At 49.3% G+C, this 19016-nt stretch overlaps 1 non-coding gene and 8 pseudogenes across 1 annotated transcript; all 9 read right to left on the reverse strand.

Moving 5' to 3' along the window:
• Positions 1-62: 62 nt before the first annotated feature.
• LOC137325945 (U2 spliceosomal RNA) lies at positions 63-284 on the reverse strand (annotated as a pseudogene).
• Positions 285-2353: 2069 nt separating this feature from the next.
• On the reverse strand, positions 2354-2575 carry LOC137325946 (U2 spliceosomal RNA; annotated as a pseudogene).
• Positions 2576-4644: 2069 nt separating this feature from the next.
• LOC137325947 (U2 spliceosomal RNA) lies at positions 4645-4866 on the reverse strand (annotated as a pseudogene).
• Positions 4867-6935: 2069 nt separating this feature from the next.
• On the reverse strand, positions 6936-7157 carry LOC137325948 (U2 spliceosomal RNA; annotated as a pseudogene).
• Positions 7158-9226: 2069 nt separating this feature from the next.
• LOC137325949 (U2 spliceosomal RNA) lies at positions 9227-9448 on the reverse strand (annotated as a pseudogene).
• A 2075-nt stretch (positions 9449-11523) lies between these two features.
• Positions 11524-11737, reverse strand: LOC137325965 (U2 spliceosomal RNA; annotated as a pseudogene).
• Positions 11738-13806: 2069 nt separating this feature from the next.
• On the reverse strand, positions 13807-14028 carry LOC137325951 (U2 spliceosomal RNA; annotated as a pseudogene).
• A 2081-nt stretch (positions 14029-16109) lies between these two features.
• Positions 16110-16306, reverse strand: LOC137325908 (U2 spliceosomal RNA). Its single transcript, XR_010964053.1, has one exon. It is a non-coding gene; the product is annotated as a U2 spliceosomal RNA (small nuclear RNA).
• A 2091-nt stretch (positions 16307-18397) lies between these two features.
• Positions 18398-18619, reverse strand: LOC137325952 (U2 spliceosomal RNA; annotated as a pseudogene).
• Positions 18620-19016: the final 397 nt, after the last annotated feature.

Below are 19016 nucleotides of genomic sequence, written 5' to 3' on the forward strand. Positions count from 1 at the left end.
CACACACACACACACAGAGACGCTGGGAAAGAGCTGTTTTTCCTTTTGAATATCTCCCCACAGGGAGGTGCACCGTTCCCAGAGACACTGCAATACTGGGTCGATGCGTGGAGTGGACGGAGCAAGCCCCTGTTCCATCTCCCTGTTCCAAAAATCAATTTAATATATGGTCCCCAGATAGGGGACGTATCAGATATTAAACTGATAAGAACAGATTTTTTTTTTTTTTTTTTTTTTTTTTTTTTTTTTTCTGACACTCTGGGGTGCCTTATTGCCTTACAGATTCATTCCAGATTCCTTGCAGTGACATTACATCAAGCCAAAGCTCTACAAGCCAAAGCTCTACACTCTGCCCGAGGGGATTTCTCCCTGACTGCATCCCCCCGGCATACAATGGCAGGAAGGCTCCAAATGGTTGCCTTCCCCCACTTGACCACTTGATCTTAGCCAAAAGGCCGAGAAGCGATGACGCGCTCGATGCGAATTGATCTCGGCTCCTGTTTGCACTCCCTCTTTGGTCTCTGGCTGCCTGTGTTTAATGCAGTCTAGAAGCACTGCCGTTCTCTCCCACTCTGGCCACATTTTTGCCACCGTTTCTAATTGCAACAGTGGATGAGTTTAAAGATTTTTTTCCCTTTCTTGCCAGGATTGCTTGACAGATTGGTAAATTTGCCAGTAGGCCACCAATCAGATGGGAGAGGGTTGGGTCTCACCGGACCTCCGTCAGTCAGTCTCAGTCACTAACGAACTGCCGTGGAAGGAGACCTCTTTAAGGAAAACTAGTGACGTGATGTGACGTGTCTCACAGTGAGTGAGTGAGATTGCAACGGCCAATTGAGAAAGAGGTGAGGTGCTGACAATCGGCAGCTCGTGTTGAAACATTCATTCCACGGCAGGCAAGACCAATGAAAAAAAATACTGCAGAGGCTGGCTCGGCTGGCTGGCTGGCTGGCTGGCTGGAAATGGGAAATAAAAACACAAGACGTGTTAAAGGCTGGCTAAACTGTCGAAAGAAACAAGGCGTTAATGTTTCAGAAGTGCCTATTGAAAGGTGTCTCTCAAGCTGCTCCCTGACTGGGCCCTGTCCATTGTCATGTTAATCGCTGGTTAAACTGTCGGAAGAAACAAGGCGTTAATGTTTCAGAAGTGCATATTGAAAAATGTCTTTCAAACTGCTCCCTGACTGGGCCCCGTTCATTGTCATGTTAATCCCAGGGCGGGGCGGGACTGCTTTGACCAGGAGACCTGTTTTCCGGGACGCAGGTGTGACATTCCAGGGAGGCACCTACTTTGTGCTGATTCGAAACTACGACTACAACGGCAACTTGCAGTTCTATATTACAACAACAACGCGCTGCATTGAAACTAAAAGTTAGATTTTCAATCCCATAGTCCACCAATCGGATGGGAGACGGTGTGTGTCTGTGTGTGTGTGTGTGAGAGTCAGTGTCAGTCAGTCTCTCTCTCTCTCTCTCTCTCTCTCTCACTCTAACTCTAACTCTAACTCAGAGCTGCTGTGGAAGGAAACCTTTTTAAAAAGAACTTGCATATTGAAAAAAAGATGTGTCTCAAGCTGCCGGGCCCTGTCCATTGTCACGTTAATGGCAGGGCGGGCAGGACTGCTTTGACCAGGAGACCTGTTTTCTGGGACGCAGGTGTGAGATTCCAGGGGACCTGCTTTGTGCTGATTTCCCTGCGTGCGTGCGTCCGTCCCTCCCTGCCTCCCTCCCCCCAGGCCTTCCTTCTGAACACCTTTGTCGTTTAATCGAGGGTCAAAAGCCTGCCTGTGAAAGGGAAGGATCAGCCGGTCGGCCCCCTGCTGGTCGCTGCTGCCAGCGCAGCGCAGCGCAGCAGGCGTGCGTGTCCTCAGCCTCTTGTACAAGTTCCCAGGGAGTTGAGGCAGTTCCCTCCGGTGGTCTAGTGGTCTAAGACGCAACCTTTTAAACTCGTTGAGACCCGGGTTCGAATCCCGGTCGGGGGGATGACTTTCTGGTGCAGATTAATTGGCACCACTCAAAGAAAGTCTCCCCTCCTGAGCGCTAATGCTCCACCCTCACCACCGCCACCTTTTCCTCTCCTTGACAAACAGACAGACAGTCCAGTTCGGGAGCGCAGCTTGCATTTGAAAGCAGACCCTGCTTGTTCAAAGTCAACGGCACCAAGTTATTTTGCACTTTGAATTATATCGCTACGTGCGAGCGGCATTCAGCCGAGGAGAAGAAAGAAATACCACTGAGCTGAGAAAGTAAGTGTAATATATCAGCTTTATTCTCAGTAATAATACATACACACACACACACACACACAGAGACGCTGGGAAAGAGCTGTTTTTCCTTTTGAATATCTCCCCACAGGGAGGTGCACCGTTCCCAGAGACACTGCAATACTGGGTCGATGCGTGGAGTGGACGGAGCAAGCCCCTGTTCCATCTCCCTGTTCCAAAAATCAATTTAATATATGGTCCCCAGATAGGGGACGTATCAGATATTAAACTGATAAGAACAGATTTTTTTTTTTTTTTTTTTTTTTTTTTTTTTTTTTCTGACACTCTGGGGTGCCTTATTGCCTTACAGATTCATTCCAGATTCCTTGCAGTGACATTACATCAAGCCAAAGCTCTACAAGCCAAAGCTCTACACTCTGCCCGAGGGGATTTCTCCCTGACTGCATCCCCCCGGCATACAATGGCAGGAAGGCTCCAAATGGTTGCCTTCCCCCACTTGACCACTTGATCTTAGCCAAAAGGCCGAGAAGCGATGACGCGCTCGATGCGAATTGATCTCGGCTCCTGTTTGCACTCCCTCTTTGGTCTCTGGCTGCCTGTGTTTAATGCAGTCTAGAAGCACTGCCGTTCTCTCCCACTCTGGCCACATTTTTGCCACCGTTTCTAATTGCAACAGTGGATGAGTTTAAAGATTTTTTTCCCTTTCTTGCCAGGATTGCTTGACAGATTGGTAAATTTGCCAGTAGGCCACCAATCAGATGGGAGAGGGTTGGGTCTCACCGGACCTCCGTCAGTCAGTCTCAGTCACTAACGAACTGCCGTGGAAGGAGACCTCTTTAAGGAAAACTAGTGACGTGATGTGACGTGTCTCACAGTGAGTGAGTGAGATTGCAACGGCCAATTGAGAAAGAGGTGAGGTGCTGACAATCGGCAGCTCGTGTTGAAACATTCATTCCACGGCAGGCAAGACCAATGAAAAAAAATACTGCAGAGGCTGGCTCGGCTGGCTGGCTGGCTGGCTGGCTGGAAATGGGAAATAAAAACACAAGACGTGTTAAAGGCTGGCTAAACTGTCGAAAGAAACAAGGCGTTAATGTTTCAGAAGTGCCTATTGAAAGGTGTCTCTCAAGCTGCTCCCTGACTGGGCCCTGTCCATTGTCATGTTAATCGCTGGTTAAACTGTCGGAAGAAACAAGGCGTTAATGTTTCAGAAGTGCATATTGAAAAATGTCTTTCAAACTGCTCCCTGACTGGGCCCCGTTCATTGTCATGTTAATCCCAGGGCGGGGCGGGACTGCTTTGACCAGGAGACCTGTTTTCCGGGACGCAGGTGTGACATTCCAGGGAGGCACCTACTTTGTGCTGATTCGAAACTACGACTACAACGGCAACTTGCAGTTCTATATTACAACAACAACGCGCTGCATTGAAACTAAAAGTTAGATTTTCAATCCCATAGTCCACCAATCGGATGGGAGACGGTGTGTGTCTGTGTGTGTGTGTGAGAGAGTCAGTGTCAGTCAGTCTCTCTCTCTCTCTCTCTCTCTCTCTCACTCTAACTCTAACTCTAACTCAGAGCTGCTGTGGAAGGAAACCTTTTTAAAAAGAACTTGCATATTGAAAAAAAGATGTGTCTCAAGCTGCCGGGCCCTGTCCATTGTCACGTTAATGGCAGGGCGGGCAGGACTGCTTTGACCAGGAGACCTGTTTTCTGGGACGCAGGTGTGAGATTCCAGGGGACCTGCTTTGTGCTGATTTCCCTGCGTGCGTGCGTCCGTCCCTCCCTGCCTCCCTCCCCCCAGGCCTTCCTTCTGAACACCTTTGTCGTTTAATCGAGGGTCAAAAGCCTGCCTGTGAAAGGGAAGGATCAGCCGGTCGGCCCCCTGCTGGTCGCTGCTGCCAGCGCAGCGCAGCGCAGCAGGCGTGCGTGTCCTCAGCCTCTTGTACAAGTTCCCAGGGAGTTGAGGCAGTTCCCTCCGGTGGTCTAGTGGTCTAAGACGCAACCTTTTAAACTCGTTGAGACCCGGGTTCGAATCCCGGTCGGGGGGATGACTTTCTGGTGCAGATTAATTGGCACCACTCAAAGAAAGTCTCCCCTCCTGAGCGCTAATGCTCCACCCTCACCACCGCCACCTTTTCCTCTCCTTGACAAACAGACAGACAGTCCAGTTCGGGAGCGCAGCTTGCATTTGAAAGCAGACCCTGCTTGTTCAAAGTCAACGGCACCAAGTTATTTTGCACTTTGAATTATATCGCTACGTGCGAGCGGCATTCAGCCGAGGAGAAGAAAGAAATACCACTGAGCTGAGAAAGTAAGTGTAATATATCAGCTTTATTCTCAGTAATAATACATACACACACACACACACACACAGAGACGCTGGGAAAGAGCTGTTTTTCCTTTTGAATATCTCCCCACAGGGAGGTGCACCGTTCCCAGAGACACTGCAATACTGGGTCGATGCGTGGAGTGGACGGAGCAAGCCCCTGTTCCATCTCCCTGTTCCAAAAATCAATTTAATATATGGTCCCCAGATAGGGGACGTATCAGATATTAAACTGATAAGAACAGATTTTTTTTTTTTTTTTTTTTTTTTTTTTTTTTTTTCTGACACTCTGGGGTGCCTTATTGCCTTACAGATTCATTCCAGATTCCTTGCAGTGACATTACATCAAGCCAAAGCTCTACAAGCCAAAGCTCTACACTCTGCCCGAGGGGATTTCTCCCTGACTGCATCCCCCCGGCATACAATGGCAGGAAGGCTCCAAATGGTTGCCTTCCCCCACTTGACCACTTGATCTTAGCCAAAAGGCCGAGAAGCGATGACGCGCTCGATGCGAATTGATCTCGGCTCCTGTTTGCACTCCCTCTTTGGTCTCTGGCTGCCTGTGTTTAATGCAGTCTAGAAGCACTGCCGTTCTCTCCCACTCTGGCCACATTTTTGCCACCGTTTCTAATTGCAACAGTGGATGAGTTTAAAGATTTTTTTCCCTTTCTTGCCAGGATTGCTTGACAGATTGGTAAATTTGCCAGTAGGCCACCAATCAGATGGGAGAGGGTTGGGTCTCACCGGACCTCCGTCAGTCAGTCTCAGTCACTAACGAACTGCCGTGGAAGGAGACCTCTTTAAGGAAAACTAGTGACGTGATGTGACGTGTCTCACAGTGAGTGAGTGAGATTGCAACGGCCAATTGAGAAAGAGGTGAGGTGCTGACAATCGGCAGCTCGTGTTGAAACATTCATTCCACGGCAGGCAAGACCAATGAAAAAAAATACTGCAGAGGCTGGCTCGGCTGGCTGGCTGGCTGGCTGGCTGGAAATGGGAAATAAAAACACAAGACGTGTTAAAGGCTGGCTAAACTGTCGAAAGAAACAAGGCGTTAATGTTTCAGAAGTGCCTATTGAAAGGTGTCTCTCAAGCTGCTCCCTGACTGGGCCCTGTCCATTGTCATGTTAATCGCTGGTTAAACTGTCGGAAGAAACAAGGCGTTAATGTTTCAGAAGTGCATATTGAAAAATGTCTTTCAAACTGCTCCCTGACTGGGCCCCGTTCATTGTCATGTTAATCCCAGGGCGGGGCGGGACTGCTTTGACCAGGAGACCTGTTTTCCGGGACGCAGGTGTGACATTCCAGGGAGGCACCTACTTTGTGCTGATTCGAAACTACGACTACAACGGCAACTTGCAGTTCTATATTACAACAACAACGCGCTGCATTGAAACTAAAAGTTAGATTTTCAATCCCATAGTCCACCAATCGGATGGGAGACGGTGTGTGTCTGTGTGTGTGTGTGTGAGAGTCAGTGTCAGTCAGTCTCTCTCTCTCTCTCTCTCTCTCTCTCACTCTAACTCTAACTCTAACTCAGAGCTGCTGTGGAAGGAAACCTTTTTAAAAAGAACTTGCATATTGAAAAAAAGATGTGTCTCAAGCTGCCGGGCCCTGTCCATTGTCACGTTAATGGCAGGGCGGGCAGGACTGCTTTGACCAGGAGACCTGTTTTCTGGGACGCAGGTGTGAGATTCCAGGGGACCTGCTTTGTGCTGATTTCCCTGCGTGCGTGCGTCCGTCCCTCCCTGCCTCCCTCCCCCCAGGCCTTCCTTCTGAACACCTTTGTCGTTTAATCGAGGGTCAAAAGCCTGCCTGTGAAAGGGAAGGATCAGCCGGTCGGCCCCCTGCTGGTCGCTGCTGCCAGCGCAGCGCAGCGCAGCAGGCGTGCGTGTCCTCAGCCTCTTGTACAAGTTCCCAGGGAGTTGAGGCAGTTCCCTCCGGTGGTCTAGTGGTCTAAGACGCAACCTTTTAAACTCGTTGAGACCCGGGTTCGAATCCCGGTCGGGGGGATGACTTTCTGGTGCAGATTAATTGGCACCACTCAAAGAAAGTCTCCCCTCCTGAGCGCTAATGCTCCACCCTCACCACCGCCACCTTTTCCTCTCCTTGACAAACAGACAGACAGTCCAGTTCGGGAGCGCAGCTTGCATTTGAAAGCAGACCCTGCTTGTTCAAAGTCAACGGCACCAAGTTATTTTGCACTTTGAATTATATCGCTACGTGCGAGCGGCATTCAGCCGAGGAGAAGAAAGAAATACCACTGAGCTGAGAAAGTAAGTGTAATATATCAGCTTTATTCTCAGTAATAATACATACACACACACACACACACACAGAGACGCTGGGAAAGAGCTGTTTTTCCTTTTGAATATCTCCCCACAGGGAGGTGCACCGTTCCCAGAGACACTGCAATACTGGGTCGATGCGTGGAGTGGACGGAGCAAGCCCCTGTTCCATCTCCCTGTTCCAAAAATCAATTTAATATATGGTCCCCAGATAGGGGACGTATCAGATATTAAACTGATAAGAACAGATTTTTTTTTTTTTTTTTTTTTTTTTTTTTTTTTTTCTGACACTCTGGGGTGCCTTATTGCCTTACAGATTCATTCCAGATTCCTTGCAGTGACATTACATCAAGCCAAAGCTCTACAAGCCAAAGCTCTACACTCTGCCCGAGGGGATTTCTCCCTGACTGCATCCCCCCGGCATACAATGGCAGGAAGGCTCCAAATGGTTGCCTTCCCCCACTTGACCACTTGATCTTAGCCAAAAGGCCGAGAAGCGATGACGCGCTCGATGCGAATTGATCTCGGCTCCTGTTTGCACTCCCTCTTTGGTCTCTGGCTGCCTGTGTTTAATGCAGTCTAGAAGCACTGCCGTTCTCTCCCACTCTGGCCACATTTTTGCCACCGTTTCTAATTGCAACAGTGGATGAGTTTAAAGATTTTTTTCCCTTTCTTGCCAGGATTGCTTGACAGATTGGTAAATTTGCCAGTAGGCCACCAATCAGATGGGAGAGGGTTGGGTCTCACCGGACCTCCGTCAGTCAGTCTCAGTCACTAACGAACTGCCGTGGAAGGAGACCTCTTTAAGGAAAACTAGTGACGTGATGTGACGTGTCTCACAGTGAGTGAGTGAGATTGCAACGGCCAATTGAGAAAGAGGTGAGGTGCTGACAATCGGCAGCTCGTGTTGAAACATTCATTCCACGGCAGGCAAGACCAATGAAAAAAAATACTGCAGAGGCTGGCTCGGCTGGCTGGCTGGCTGGCTGGCTGGAAATGGGAAATAAAAACACAAGACGTGTTAAAGGCTGGCTAAACTGTCGAAAGAAACAAGGCGTTAATGTTTCAGAAGTGCCTATTGAAAGGTGTCTCTCAAGCTGCTCCCTGACTGGGCCCTGTCCATTGTCATGTTAATCGCTGGTTAAACTGTCGGAAGAAACAAGGCGTTAATGTTTCAGAAGTGCATATTGAAAAATGTCTTTCAAACTGCTCCCTGACTGGGCCCCGTTCATTGTCATGTTAATCCCAGGGCGGGGCGGGACTGCTTTGACCAGGAGACCTGTTTTCCGGGACGCAGGTGTGACATTCCAGGGAGGCACCTACTTTGTGCTGATTCGAAACTACGACTACAACGGCAACTTGCAGTTCTATATTACAACAACAACGCGCTGCATTGAAACTAAAAGTTAGATTTTCAATCCCATAGTCCACCAATCGGATGGGAGACGGTGTGTGTCTGTGTGTGTGTGTGAGAGAGTCAGTGTCAGTCAGTCTCTCTCTCTCTCTCTCTCTCTCTCTCACTCTAACTCTAACTCTAACTCAGAGCTGCTGTGGAAGGAAACCTTTTTAAAAAGAACTTGCATATTGAAAAAAAGATGTGTCTCAAGCTGCCGGGCCCTGTCCATTGTCACGTTAATGGCAGGGCGGGCAGGACTGCTTTGACCAGGAGACCTGTTTTCTGGGACGCAGGTGTGAGATTCCAGGGGACCTGCTTTGTGCTGATTTCCCTGCGTGCGTGCGTCCGTCCCTCCCTGCCTCCCTCCCCCCAGGCCTTCCTTCTGAACACCTTTGTCGTTTAATCGAGGGTCAAAAGCCTGCCTGTGAAAGGGAAGGATCAGCCGGTCGGCCCCCTGCTGGTCGCTGCTGCCAGCGCAGCGCAGCGCAGCAGGCGTGCGTGTCCTCAGCCTCTTGTACAAGTTCCCAGGGAGTTGAGGCAGTTCCCTCCGGTGGTCTAGTGGTCTAAGACGCAACCTTTTAAACTCGTTGAGACCCGGGTTCGAATCCCGGTCGGGGGGATGACTTTCTGGTGCAGATTAATTGGCACCACTCAAAGAAAGTCTCCCCTCCTGAGCGCTAATGCTCCACCCTCACCACCGCCACCTTTTCCTCTCCTTGACAAACAGACAGACAGTCCAGTTCGGGAGCGCAGCTTGCATTTGAAAGCAGACCCTGCTTGTTCAAAGTCAACGGCACCAAGTTATTTTGCACTTTGAATTATATCGCTACGTGCGAGCGGCATTCAGCCGAGGAGAAGAAAGAAATACCACTGAGCTGAGAAAGTAAGTGTAATATATCAGCTTTATTCTCAGTAATAATACATACACACACACACACACACACAGAGACGCTGGGAAAGAGCTGTTTTTCCTTTTGAATATCTCCCCACAGGGAGGTGCACCGTTCCCAGAGACACTGCAATACTGGGTCGATGCGTGGAGTGGACGGAGCAAGCCCCTGTTCCATCTCCCTGTTCCAAAAATCAATTTAATATATGGTCCCCAGATAGGGGACGTATCAGATATTAAACTGATAAGAACAGATTTTTTTTTTTTTTTTTTTTTTTTTTTTTTTTTTTCTGACACTCTGGGGTGCCTTATTGCCTTACAGATTCATTCCAGATTCCTTGCAGTGACATTACATCAAGCCAAAGCTCTACAAGCCAAAGCTCTACACTCTGCCCGAGGGGATTTCTCCCTGACTGCATCCCCCCGGCATACAATGGCAGGAAGGCTCCAAATGGTTGCCTTCCCCCACTTGACCACTTGATCTTAGCCAAAAGGCCGAGAAGCGATGACGCGCTCGATGCGAATTGATCTCGGCTCCTGTTTGCACTCCCTCTTTGGTCTCTGGCTGCCTGTGTTTAATGCAGTCTAGAAGCACTGCCGTTCTCTCCCACTCTGGCCACATTTTTGCCACCGTTTCTAATTGCAACAGTGGATGAGTTTAAAGATTTTTTTCCCTTTCTTGCCAGGATTGCTTGACAGATTGGTAAATTTGCCAGTAGGCCACCAATCAGATGGGAGAGGGTTGGGTCTCACCGGACCTCCGTCAGTCAGTCTCAGTCACTAACGAACTGCCGTGGAAGGAGACCTCTTTAAGGAAAACTAGTGACGTGATGTGACGTGTCTCACAGTGAGTGAGTGAGATTGCAACGGCCAATTGAGAAAGAGGTGAGGTGCTGACAATCGGCAGCTCGTGTTGAAACATTCATTCCACGGCAGGCAAGACCAATGAAAAAAAATACTGCAGAGGCTGGCTCGGCTGGCTGGCTGGCTGGCTGGCTGGAAATGGGAAATAAAAACACAAGACGTGTTAAAGGCTGGCTAAACTGTCGAAAGAAACAAGGCGTTAATGTTTCAGAAGTGCCTATTGAAAGGTGTCTCTCAAGCTGCTCCCTGACTGGGCCCTGTCCATTGTCATGTTAATCGCTGGTTAAACTGTCGGAAGAAACAAGGCGTTAATGTTTCAGAAGTGCATATTGAAAAATGTCTTTCAAACTGCTCCCTGACTGGGCCCCGTTCATTGTCATGTTAATCCCAGGGCGGGGCGGGACTGCTTTGACCAGGAGACCTGTTTTCCGGGACGCAGGTGTGACATTCCAGGGAGGCACCTACTTTGTGCTGATTCGAAACTACGACTACAACGGCAACTTGCAGTTCTATATTACAACAACAACGCGCTGCATTGAAACTAAAAGTTAGATTTTCAATCCCATAGTCCACCAATCGGATGGGAGACGGTGTGTGTCTGTGTGTGTGTGTGTGAGAGTCAGTGTCAGTCAGTCTCTCTCTCTCTCTCTCTCTCTCTCTCACTCTAACTCTAACTCTAACTCAGAGCTGCTGTGGAAGGAAACCTTTTTAAAAAGAACTTGCATATTGAAAAAAAGATGTGTCTCAAGCTGCCGGGCCCTGTCCATTGTCACGTTAATGGCAGGGCGGGCAGGACTGCTTTGACCAGGAGACCTGTTTTCTGGGACGCAGGTGTGAGATTCCAGGGGACCTGCTTTGTGCTGATTTCCCTGCGTGCGTGCGTCCGTCCCTCCCTGCCTCCCTCCCCCCAGGCCTTCCTTCTGAACACCTTTGTCGTTTAATCGAGGGTCAAAAGCCTGCCTGTGAAAGGGAAGGATCAGCCGGTCGGCCCCCTGCTGGTCGCTGCTGCCAGCGCAGCGCAGCGCAGCAGGCGTGCGTGTCCTCAGCCTCTTGTACAAGTTCCCAGGGAGTTGAGGCAGTTCCCTCCGGTGGTCTAGTGGTCTAAGACGCAACCTTTTAAACTCGTTGAGACCCGGGTTCGAATCCCGGTCGGGGGGATGACTTTCTGGTGCAGATTAATTGGCACCACTCAAAGAAAGTCTCCCCTCCTGAGCGCTAATGCTCCACCCTCACCACCGCCACCTTTTCCTCTCCTTGACAAACAGACAGACAGTCCAGTTCGGGAGCGCAGCTTGCATTTGAAAGCAGACCCTGCTTGTTCAAAGTCAACGGCACCAAGTTATTTTGCACTTTGAATTATATCGCTACGTGCGAGCGGCATTCAGCCGAGGAGAAGAAAGAAATACCACTGAGCTGAGAAAGTAAGTGTAATATATCAGCTTTATTCTCAGTAATAATACATACACACACATACACACACACACACACAGAGACGCTGGGAAAGAGCTGTTTTTCCTTTTGAATATCTCCCCACAGGGAGGTGCACCGTTCCCAGAGACACTGCAATACTGGGTCGATGCGTGGAGTGGACGGAGCAAGCCCCTGTTCCATCTCCCTGTTCCAAAAATCAATTTAATATATGGTCCCCAGATAGGGGACGTATCAGATATTAAACTGATAAGAACAGATTTTTTTTTTTTTTTTTTTTTTTTTTTCTGACACTCTGGGGTGCCTTATTGCCTTTCAGATTCATTCCAGATTCCTTGCAGTGACATTACATCAAGCCAAAGCTCTACAAGCCAAAGCTCTACACTCTGCCCGAGGGGATTTCTCCCTGACTGCATCCCCCCGGCATACAATGGCAGGAAGGCTCCAAATGGTTGCCTTCCCCCACTTGACCACTTGATCTTAGCCAAAAGGCCGAGAAGCGATGACGCGCTCGATGCGAATTGATCTCGGCTCCTGTTTGCACTCCCTCTTTGGTCTCTGGCTGCCTGTGTTTAATGCAGTCTAGAAGCACTGCCGTTCTCTCCCACTCTGGCCACATTTTTGCCACCGTTTCTAATTGCAACAGTGGATGAGTTTAAAGATTTTTTTCCCTTTCTTGCCAGGATTGCTTGACAGATTGGTAAATTTGCCAGTAGGCCACCAATCAGATGGGAGAGGGTTGGGTCTCACCGGACCTCCGTCAGTCAGTCTCAGTCACTAACGAACTGCCGTGGAAGGAGACCTCTTTAAGGAAAACTAGTGACGTGATGTGACGTGTCTCACAGTGAGTGAGTGAGATTGCAACGGCCAATTGAGAAAGAGGTGAGGTGCTGACAATCGGCAGCTCGTGTTGAAACATTCATTCCACGGCAGGCAAGACCAATGAAAAAAAATACTGCAGAGGCTGGCTCGGCTGGCTGGCTGGCTGGCTGGCTGGAAATGGGAAATAAAAACACAAGACGTGTTAAAGGCTGGCTAAACTGTCGAAAGAAACAAGGCGTTAATGTTTCAGAAGTGCCTATTGAAAGGTGTCTCTCAAGCTGCTCCCTGACTGGGCCCTGTCCATTGTCATGTTAATCGCTGGTTAAACTGTCGGAAGAAACAAGGCGTTAATGTTTCAGAAGTGCATATTGAAAAATGTCTTTCAAACTGCTCCCTGACTGGGCCCCGTTCATTGTCATGTTAATCCCAGGGCGGGGCGGGACTGCTTTGACCAGGAGACCTGTTTTCCGGGACGCAGGTGTGACATTCCAGGGAGGCACCTACTTTGTGCTGATTCGAAACTACGACTACAACGGCAACTTGCAGTTCTATATTACAACAACAACGCGCTGCATTGAAACTAAAAGTTAGATTTTCAATCCCATAGTCCACCAATCGGATGGGAGACGGTGTGTGTCTGTGTGTGTGTGTGTGAGAGTCAGTGTCAGTCAGTCTCTCTCTCTCTCTCTCTCTCTCTCTCACTCTAACTCTAACTCTAACTCAGAGCTGCTGTGGAAGGAAACCTTTTTAAAAAGAACTTGCATATTGAAAAAAAGATGTGTCTCAAGCTGCCGGGCCCTGTCCATTGTCACGTTAATGGCAGGGCGGGCAGGACTGCTTTGACCAGGAGACCTGTTTTCTGGGACGCAGGTGTGAGATTCCAGGGGACCTGCTTTGTGCTGATTTCCCTGCGTGCGTGCGTCCGTCCCTCCCTGCCTCCCTCCCCCCAGGCCTTCCTTCTGAACACCTTTGTCGTTTAATCGAGGGTCAAAAGCCTGCCTGTGAAAGGGAAGGATCAGCCGGTCGGCCCCCTGCTGGTCGCTGCTGCCAGCGCAGCGCAGCGCAGCAGGCGTGCGTGTCCTCAGCCTCTTGTACAAGTTCCCAGGGAGTTGAGGCAGTTCCCTCCGGTGGTCTAGTGGTCTAAGACGCAACCTTTTAAACTCGTTGAGACCCGGGTTCGAATCCCGGTCGGGGGGATGACTTTCTGGTGCAGATTAATTGGCACCACTCAAAGAAAGTCTCCCCTCCTGAGCGCTAATGCTCCACCCTCACCACCGCCACCTTTTCCTCTCCTTGACAAACAGACAGACAGTCCAGTTCGGGAGCGCAGCTTGCATTTGAAAGCAGACCCTGCTTGTTCAAAGTCAACGGCACCAAGTTATTTTGCACTTTGAATTATATCGCTACGTGCGAGCGGCATTCAGCCGAGGAGAAGAAAGAAATACCACTGAGCTGAGAAAGTAAGTGTAATATATCAGCTTTATTCTCAGTAATAATACATACACACACACACACACACACAGAGACGCTGGGAAAGAGCTGTTTTTCCTTTTGAATATCTCCCCACAGGGAGGTGCACCGTTCCCAGAGACACTGCAATACTGGGTCGATGCGTGGAGTGGACGGAGCAAGCCCCTGTTCCATCTCCCTGTTCCAAAAATCAATTTAATATATGGTCCCCAGATAGGGGACGTATCAGATATTAAACTGATAAGAACAGATTTTTTTTTTTTTTTTTTTTTTTTTTTTTTTTTTTCTGACACTCTGGGGTGCCTTATTGCCTTACAGATTCATTCCAGATTCCTTGCAGTGACATTACATCAAGCCAAAGCTCTACAAGCCAAAGCTCTACACTCTGCCCGAGGGGATTTCTCCCTGACTGCATCCCCCCGGCATACAATGGCAGGAAGGCTCCAAATGGTTGCCTTCCCCCACTTGACCACTTGATCTTAGCCAAAAGGCCGAGAAGCGATGACGCGCTCGATGCGAATTGATCTCGGCTCCTGTTTGCACTCCCTCTTTGGTCTCTGGCTGCCTGTGTTTAATGCAGTCTAGAAGCACTGCCGTTCTCTCCCACTCTGGCCACATTTTTGCCACCGTTTCTAATTGCAACAGTGGATGAGTTTAAAGATTTTTTTCCCTTTCTTGCCAGGATTGCTTGACAGATTGGTAAATTTGCCAGTAGGCCACCAATCAGATGGGAGAGGGTTGGGTCTCACCGGACCTCCGTCAGTCAGTCTCAGTCACTAACGAACTGCCGTGGAAGGAGACCTCTTTAAGGAAAACTAGTGACGTGATGTGACGTGTCTCACAGTGAGTGAGTGAGATTGCAACGGCCAATTGAGAAAGAGGTGAGGTGCTGACAATCGGCAGCTCGTGTTGAAACATTCATTCCACGGCAGGCAAGACCAATGAAAAAAAATACTGCAGAGGCTGGCTCGGCTGGCTGGCTGGCTGGCTGGCTGGAAATGGGAAATAAAAACACAAGACGTGTTAAAGGCTGGCTAAACTGTCGAAAGAAACAAGGCGTTAATGTTTCAGAAGTGCCTATTGAAAGGTGTCTCTCAAGCTGCTCCCTGACTGGGCCCTGTCCATTGTCATGTTAATCGCTGGTTAAACTGTCGGAAGAAACAAGGCGTTAATGTTTCAGAAGTGCATATTGAAAAATGTCTTTCAAACTGCTCCCTGACTGGGCCCCGTTCATTGTCATGTTAATCCCAGGGCGGGGCGGGACTGCTTTGACCAGGAGACCTGTTTTCCGGGACGCAGGTGTGACATTCCAGGGAGGCACCTACTTTGTGCTGATTCGAAACTACGACTACAACGGCAACTTGCAGTTCTATATTACAACAACAACGCGCTGCATTGAAACTAAAAGTTAGATTTTCAATCCCATAGTCCACCAATCGGATGGGAGACGGTGTGTGTCTGTGTGTGTGTGTGTGAGAGTCAGTGTCAGTCAGTCTCTCTCTCTCTCTCTCTCTCTCTCTCACTCTAACTCTAACTCTAACTCAGAGCTGCTGTGGAAGGAAACCTTTTTAAAAAGAACTTGCATATTGAAAAAAAGATGTGTCTCAAGCTGCCGGGCCCTGTCCATTGTCACGTTAATGGCAGGGCGGGCAGGACTGCTTTGACCAGGAGACCTGTTTTCTGGGACGCAGGTGTGAGATTCCAGGGGACCTGCTTTGTGCTGATTTCCCTGCGTGCGTGCGTCCGTCCCTCCCTGCCTCCCTCCCCCCAGGCCTTCCTTCTGAACACCTTTGTCGTTTAATCGAGGGTCAAAAGCCTGCCTGTGAAAGGGAAGGATCAGCCGGTCGGCCCCCTGCTGGTCGCTGCTGCCAGCGCAGCGCAGCGCAGCAGGCGTGCGTGTCCTCAGCCTCTTGTACAAGTTCCCAGGGAGTTGAGGCAGTTCCCTCCGGTGGTCTAGTGGTCTAAGACGCAACCTTTTAAACTCGTTGAGACCCGGGTTCGAATCCCGGTCGGGGGGATGACTTTCTGGTGCAGATTAATTGGCACCACTCAAAGAAAGTCTCCCCTCCTGAGCGCTAATGCTCCACCCTCACCACCGCCACCTTTTCCTCTCCTTGACAAACAGACAGACAGTCCAGTTCGGGAGCGCAGCTTGCATTTGAAAGCAGACCCTGCTTGTTCAAAGTCAACGGCACCAAGTTATTTTGCACTTTGAATTATATCGCTACGTGCGAGCGGCATTCAGCCGAGGAGAAGAAAGAAATACCACTGAGCTGAGAAAGTAAGTGTAATATATCAGCTTTATTCTCAGTAATAATACATACACACACACACACACACACACACACACACACAGAGACGCTGGGAAAGAGCTGTTTTTCCTTTTGAATATCTCCCCACAGGGAGGTGCACCGTTCCCAGAGACACTGCAATACTGGGTCGATGCGTGGAGTGGACGGAGCAAGCCCCTGTTCCATCTCCCTGTTCCAAAAATCAATTTAATATATGGTCCCCAGATAGGGGACGTATCAGATATTAAACTGATAAGAACAGATTTTTTTTTTTTTTTTTTTTTTTTTTTTTTTTCTGACACTCTGTGGTGCCTTATTGCCTTACAGATTCATTCCAGATTCCTTGCAGTGACATTACATCAAGCCAAAGCTCTACAAGCCAAAGCTCTACACTCTGCCCGAGGGGATTTCTCCCTGACTGCATCCCCCCGGCATACAATGGCAGGAAGGCTCCAAATGGTTGCCTTCCCCCACTTGACCACTTGATCTTAGCCAAAAGGCCGAGAAGCGATGACGCGCTCGATGCGAATTGATCTCGGCTCCTGTTTGCACTCCCTCTTTGGTCTCTGGCTGCCTGTGTTTAATGCAGTCTAGAAGCACTGCCGTTCTCTCCCACTCTGGCCACATTTTTGCCACCGTTTCTAATTGCAACAGTGGATGAGTTTAAAGATTTTTTTCCCTTTCTTGCCAGGATTGCTTGACAGATTGGTAAATTTGCCAGTAGGCCACCAATCAGATGGGAGAGGGTTGGGTCTCACCGGACCTCCGTCAGTCAGTCTCAGTCACTAACGAACTGCCGTGGAAGGAGACCTCTTTAAGGAAAACTAGTGACGTGATGTGACGTGTCTCACAGTGAGTGAGTGAGATTGCAACGGCCAATTGAGAAAGAGGTGAGGTGCTGACAATCGGCAGCTCGTGTTGAAACATTCATTCCACGGCAGGCAAGACCAATGAAAAAAAATACTGCAGAGGCTGGCTCGGCTGGCTGGCTGGCTGGCTGGCTGGAAATGGGAAATAAAAACACAAGACGTGTTAAAGGCTGGCTAAACTGTCGAAAGAAACAAGGCGTTAATGTTTCAGAAGTGCCTATTGAAAGGTGTCTCTCAAGCTGCTCCCTGACTGGGCCCTGTCCATTGTCATGTTAATCGCTGGTTAAACTGTCGGAAGAAACAAGGCGTTAATGTTTCAGAAGTGCATATTGAAAAATGTCTTTCAAACTGCTCCCTGACTGGGCCCCGTTCATTGTCATGTTAATCCCAGGGCGGGGCGGGACTGCTTTGACCAGGAGACCTGTTTTCCGGGACGCAGGTGTGACATTCCAGGGAGGCACCTACTTTGTGCTGATTCGAAACTACGACTACAACGGCAACTTGCAGTTCTATATTACAACAACAACGCGCTGCATTGAAACTAAAAGTTAGATTTTCAATCCCATAGTCCACCAATCGGATGGGAGACGGTGTGTGTCTGTGTGTGTGTGTGAGAGAGTCAGTGTCAGTCAGTCTCTCTCTCTCTCTCTCTCTCTCTCTCACTCTAACTCTAACTCTAACTCAGAGCTGCTGTGGAAGGAAACCTTTTTAAAAAGAACTTGCATATTGAAAAAAAGATGTGTCTCAAGCTGCCGGGCCCTGTCCATTGTCACGTTAATGGCAGGGCGGGCAGGACTGCTTTGACCAGGAGACCTGTTTTCTGGGACGCAGGTGTGAGATTCCAGGGGACCTGCTTTGTGCTGATTTCCCTGCGTGCGTGCGTCCGTCCCTCCCTGCCTCCCTCCCCCCAGGCCTTCCTTCTGAACACCTTTGTCGTTTAATCGAGGGTCAAAAGCCTGCCTGTGAAAGGGAAGGATCAGCCGGTCGGCCCCCTGCTGGTCGCTGCTGCCAGCGCAGCGCAGCGCAGCAGGCGTGCGTGTCCTCAGCCTCTTGTACAAGTTCCCAGGGAGTTGAGGCAGTTCCCTCCGGTGGTCTAGTGGTCTAAGACGCAACCTTTTAAACTCGTTGAGACCCGGGTTCGAATCCCGGTCGGGGGGATGACTTTCTGGTGCAGATTAATTGGCACCACTCAAAGAAAGTCTCCCCTCCTGAGCGCTAATGCTCCACCCTCACCACCGCCACCTTTTCCTCTCCTTGACAAACAGACAGACAGTCCAGTTCGGGAGCGCAGCTTGCATTTGAAAGCAGACCCTGCTTGTTCAAAGTCAACGGCACCAAGTTATTTTGCACTTTGAATTATATCGCTACGTGCGAGCGGCATTCAGCCGAGGAGAAGAAAGAAATACCACTGAGCTGAGAAAGTAAGTGTAATATATCAGCTTTATTCTCAGTAATAATACATACACACACACACACACACACAGAGACGCTGGGAAAGAGCTGTTTTTCCTTTTGAATATCTCCCCACAGGGAGGTGCACCGTTCCCAGAGACACTGCAATACTGGGTCGATGCGTGGAGTGGACGGAGCAAGCCCCTGTTCCATCTCCCTGTTCCAAAAATCAATTTAATATATGGTCCCCAGATAGGGGACGTATCAGATATTAAACTGATAAGAACAGATTTTTTTTTTTTTTTTTTTTTTTTTTTTTTTTTTTCTGACACTCTGGGGTGCCTTATTGCCTTACAGATTCATTCCAGATTCCTTGCAGTGACATTACATCAAGCCAAAGCTCTACAAGCCAAAGCTCTACACTCTGCCCGAGGGGATTTCTCCCTGACTGCATCCCCCCGGCATACAATGGCAGGAAGGCTCCAAATGGTTGCCTTCCCCCACTTGACCACTTGATCTTAGCCAAAAGGCCGAGAAGCGATGACGCGCTCGATGCGAATTGATCTCGGCTCCTGTTTGCACTCCCTCTTTGGTCTCTGGCTGCCTGTGTTTAATGCAGTCTAGAAGCACTGCCGTTCTCTCCCACTCTGGCCACATTTTTGCCACCGTTTCTAATTGCAACAGTGGATGAGTTTAAAGATTTTTTTCCCTTTCTTGCCAGGATTGCTTGACAGATTGGTAAATTTGCCAGTAGGC

The sequence above is a fragment of the Heptranchias perlo genome, chromosome 9 (genome assembly GCF_035084215.1).
Source record: "Heptranchias perlo isolate sHepPer1 chromosome 9, sHepPer1.hap1, whole genome shotgun sequence".
Taxonomy (NCBI): Eukaryota; Metazoa; Chordata; class Chondrichthyes; order Hexanchiformes; family Hexanchidae; genus Heptranchias; species Heptranchias perlo.